The sequence below is a fragment of the Struthio camelus genome, chromosome 5, assembly GCF_040807025.1.
Source record: "Struthio camelus isolate bStrCam1 chromosome 5, bStrCam1.hap1, whole genome shotgun sequence".
Lineage (NCBI taxonomy): Eukaryota > Metazoa > Chordata > Aves > Struthioniformes > Struthionidae > Struthio > Struthio camelus.
This window is the reverse complement of record NC_090946.1, coordinates 71,997,094-72,002,443: the sequence shown is the minus strand read 5'-3', so window position 1 is coordinate 72,002,443 and position 5,350 is coordinate 71,997,094.

Below are 5,350 nucleotides of genomic sequence, written 5' to 3'. Positions count from 1 at the left end.
CAAATCCATTGGAACGAATGATTTGGCTTGGTTACGTTAGGGGGTATCATGATTGAAGCCAGATGCTAGGTTGTGACAAAATCACCTCTAGCTGAAACAAGGTAATTATAATGGCCTGGTTATTTGTGAGCTGAATCAATTCTTTCTTATTTGCTGATATGAAATTTAAGCACCTAAATAATGTACTTTTTTGTATCTTTGTTCAAACAGTGAAAAACTTCCAGCAGGATTTCTAGCCAAATGCATTGTGGCTCTGAATGGTGAGAAGTATACATATCGCTATTATAAATAAGTAAAGCTTCAAAGAAAAAGTAAAATCTGTACTTACTCAGAGACCTGGCCTTCCTTGGGACAATGGCTTATCCTGATAAGAAACATCATTTGCAATGATTGCTTTTTCAGTATATTCCCGAGCATTTCTATAAAGTAGGGTTTTAAAGTAGCCTCATTTTATTCTTTTTTTCTTCTTGGTACCCAAACTCATGTCTCAGCTGCAGTGGACCCAAAGCAATGCCACCAAATTTATGGGATTTGGCGCAGTGGACCTGCAAGCACAGTTTGCACTCATGCATCAAAACTTCATATTTTGTTAATCACTTCTTATTTTTCTCATAATGCATCTGAAAATCATATAGATGATTTCTAGCAGGACAGTGGCTCATGTTAAGCCAGCAAATAATTTCCTAGACTTATTTTGAATCACTCTTGGAATGAGATGTAGCTCTGCATGTACAACTAGGCTGAAAAAACGGGTGAGGGAAAAAAACACAAGGCTCTTTGTCCTCTCTGGAATGTGTTTAAAAGCTCAGGGATGAATAAGCCACTTTATCTAACCCAGTCCGGCTATATAAATAGGTAGTGACACCTTAGCCTTTATGTGAACTAGGGAATTCAGATGCGCCTCCTCAGTTACAATCACACTTGACAGGCACAGCTCGAATCTGAGATGTGCTGCTGTGCTAGAGGGTCACTAAAAGTAACAGAGGGCATTGGGTTTGCTCCGAGGAGAAATCTTGAGCTGTAATGAAGCTGCTGAGGTGGTAAGAGTCAAGTGGCTGCTTTGTCTTTGGTTTGCTTTCCTTTCTTGTGTTGTCTGGCTTTATTTTAAACATCAGGTCCTTCCTGGTGTTCAGTGTCCCAAAACCAATCTTAAATTGTTTTTTGTTCCCACTGGAGCAAAATTTCCATCAGTTCCAGCACAGGTGGGAGGGAACGTTCTTCTGGCAGTACCCGTGCCCATGGCTTCGCATACATCCATGATGCCGTTTGCTGTGTTACTACAGGGCAAGTAGGTGTACGCCAGAACCCAGGGGTGGGGAAAAGGTGTAGCCCAGGCTAGGGGTGTTTTTCCAGCAAACAGTTCCCCCTGGGAGTGATAATTCCCATGCTAAAGCTTGTTGCTCCTGAGCCGTGACTACTGCTGTCATCTTCCCCAGCCTACACCTTGTGAAGCTAGAAGTGTGGAAACAGGCTTCATTTCATCGGTGTGTGGCTTTTTAGTAAATTGTACCTGTGTGCAGATTGCCAGCGAGGGGGCTTAGTGACCACACAAGTCACATGCAGGTTTGTCATGTTGCCCTGGGAGGTTCTGGGTTTGGAAGGCACCAGGAGTGGCGTTTTCTGCAGACACCCTTCGCAGGAAGGGACCAGCTCCTGTTCCCTCCCCATTTGACACATCCGGGCCTCACAACTGGGCCAAATTAAACAAAACCAGGATGGACTGGAATGCTTAAGATTTAGAGAAACATCTTCTGCCAGCTGCTCCCTGCCCCAGTCCCAAAATGGGGGAGAGGAAGAACAGCAACACTCAGACCACAGACTCATGTCCCAGGGGGGAACAGGAGAACTAGTGGTTGGACATAGCCATTAAGTAAGAAGAAAACAGCCATGCTATTTCTGGAGCCAACGCACTACATGACAAAGTGGGATCCATATTTGTGTACAATTCACTTTGTTCTGCATCAATTGTAAACATGGAGGAAAAAGTTAGTGTCCCCTGCCCCAAACTAGGAGCTAAAGGTCACTCTCAGCAAAATGGTGCCTGAGTTGCTAATTTTCAACCCACATTCGGTTTATTTTGTGCTGCCTGTTTTATACTATACATATACACACACACACACACACACACACACACACACACACACACACACACAAATATACATATATATATACTGCAGTACTCTTAAGATGTGAGTCAACTGCAGAGCTAACTGGGGAGGAGGTGGGAGGTTGCAGGGGTCAGCCAGGCTGCAAGAAGGGTTGATGGGATATGGACTGTGCTAGTTCTTCCTGCTTGAGCCATCATCAGGGAGCATACAAGAGTGGCTTTAAATTATCCTTATGTTTCCACAGCTGTGCCTCTCCTGTAGCGCCTGGAGCTTTCCCCAGATTGGAGTCTGCCTGTACGTCCCAGCCGCATCCCCGTTCCAGGCTGGGATGGGACGCAGGTGCCCAGCAGTTCTGCCAGGGATGGAAAGGACACACTGGTGCAGAGCCCCGATGAGAGCTGCCACGTGCCTGCTGCTGCCTCATGGAGGCCATTGCTCCTTTGCGTTGTGGTTTATCACCTAAATCGTCTTAGCTGAAGATTTTCTCCCTGAGAAGAGGTCAGGGCAGCACCTGCATCTCCACTGAATTGCAATCTTTGAGCTGGGCCAGGGTTTTCACAGCTGCATCACCTACTGAATAGTAACATATGTGGGTGCAGTCGTCAGGGGTATGGAGGACACCTTGATACGTGGCAACATCTAACCTATGTTTCATAAATCAAATGACCAATTCATAAAGAGAGTTTGCCACGCTCCAGGATCCATGCTGAAGCTGAATGCTGGCTTGATTGCAAATGTCTACTTATCGACTGACTGCAATCACGGGCATTCTAAACAAATTTCCTTTGGTTTGTGTTCATGAATTGTCAGACAGGATGCAAAGATCCTTGTCCTTTGTAGTGTAAAGTCTGGAGTGTGAAAGCGTAAGCACGACAAGAATAGTTACCATCTGCGCTGCCACCTCCCCGGAGGCTCCTGCTGCTCTGCCGCTGCTCACTGGTGTGGCTGAGGGCAGAAAGGGCCGTGCTCAAGACAGTTTTGGCAAAATGACTTGTGAAATTTTTGGACTCTTCATGCCAAAAACGTCAGAGAAAATAGAGAAAAACGCTTTGTCAGCATCCTTAGAGGAAAATTGCAACTTTTTATTGTTTCAAGTTCAGGTTTTTCAATGAAAATTTAAAAAAAGAGAGAGAAAAAAGAAACTTTGTTAAAATCCTAATTCTCCAGAATTTATTGAATTTAAACTTTGCAGAGTTCCTGTCTCTGGAATGGAAGCCACAATGCTTATCCAAAAACAAAAGGAAGAAAGATCTCATGCTCTCATTTGTAGTGGAAGTAGTGAGGATGAGTAACAGCTTTTATAATGTGAGCTTAAGGGATGTTTTGTTTGTTAAGGGAGTCATGTCTCCCTGTAGCTATAAGGGATCATCTTTTTCCAGAAGAGGATTCATACAAATGCTAGGTTTGAAAAAGAAAGATGGTAAAAACATCAGCTAAAGAAACAAATCTTTCATTTGGAAAACAAAGATGCAATGAACGGCCAGTATCTACTATCAGAGACTGGCTGTTCTGCCTGTGAGAGGTATGGTAGGTGAAATGCCTAACTTGCAACATATGAATTGTGTCTTACGCCTGATGTCTTCTCTCTTGGGGGTAATGAAAACACAGATTAGGATGTGATTTGACGTAGAAGTAACACCTTTTAATCTAAGGCACCATAAAAGCCAGAGTTTCCTTCTCTTACTAGTGATTTAAATAAAGACTAATTCCATGGGAAAAGTTACTAGTTTCTTTAGATAGAAGTGTCAAGCAGAATACATCTAAAAGAAAGAACGACTGAACAGACATCTGAATAAAGGTGAATGAAAATATGATAATATGCCGATGGGATAACATTAAATGAATCTGAGAATCTACTGTATTAGGAGCAAGCCAAAGTTTAAAACTTATGTACTAGGAGCAAGCCAAAAGTGTTCCCATGTTCACCTGAATTAAAGATTAACTCTCCTGTCCTCAGACACAAGGAAAGAGAACAGCTCAGCACAGATCTGTCAGAGACATAAATCAACTCCTGTTGGAATTGCATCCTCTGGAGCCGCTAGGTAGCACCTACTGCATCCTAACATGGCTGAGCACCATATAAAGTGCACGGAAACCCCAGAAGGAAGAGAGGGCTCCTAAATGCAGCTTGTGTGGGTTCATGGTGCTAAGGAGATAGTGTTAGCCCTTCTACCACCCTCTCCCCTGGATAAATATATGCTGGGGTCAGAGTTTTTCCATGCATGGTGTGCAAGTGAAACTCCAGTGTTAAAAGATATTGGGCATCAGGTTTGCAAGCGCTGCCGTGGGAAAGCTGGATTAATTGTCTCCAGCCTGGGATTCAGAAAATTTCCTGCTTGCGGAGCTGGTGGTAACTGAGGAGAGTCATTTTTTATAAGCCATTCGTGGTGACCTAGGAGCCCTTGGGGGCCAGCGGCTTGTGTCAGGGTGTGCACGGGTGCTCATGCGGGTGCTGAGGGCTGCAGAAATGCCTGGGAGGAGCACGCAGCCCGAAGTGTGCTGCAGCCACCAGCCGGGCACAGCCCAGGCACAGCCTGTTCTCGCTGAGGAGGACCTGGCTTGGATGCCGGGGGCTGCTGTTTGTCCCCCAACATACAAGCCAGCGAGCGGCAGGCACTTTCGAACGTAGCCTCTACGGAACAGGGAAGGGTGAGCAACAGTCCCGCGCTCCAGTTATGTGATCTTTAGCTTTTGGTAACTTGGCATTTTTGGAAAATACTGCTTGCTCAGTGGTAGATTATCTCTGCCTTTCATCTTCCCTGCCACATGACTCCGCTCCTCTTGCACAGGGTATAGGTTTCTGGTAATGTGAGTTCCTGCTGGGCTCTGCAATGGGCATTGCATTACAAGGTGAACGCAGATGAGCCAGCTGGCTTGCTGCTAGCCCAGCATGCTGAACGGGGCACCCGCCAGGGTGGCAGCGCTCGGGAGGAGCTCTCCCGCGAGGGCTACAGGGAAACCCAAGATGGAAGCAATGAGTTTGGGGCTGTCTTGTCTAGGAAGGGCTCCAGGTCAAGAGAGGGAAATGGCAAATGCCACTGATGTAAATCTGAATTTGTCTGTGGAAGAGCACGTGCGAAGGAGGGCCACTGTGCATAGCTGTATGCTGCGGGGCAACGGCTGGCTTAAAGAAAGCTTAATTCCTCCGTATCTGCTGTGGGACAGGAGCCGCACAGCTCCACAAGTATCCCTTTGTATTTTTAAACCAAGACACTGTGGCTTATACCACTTCTTCCAATCGG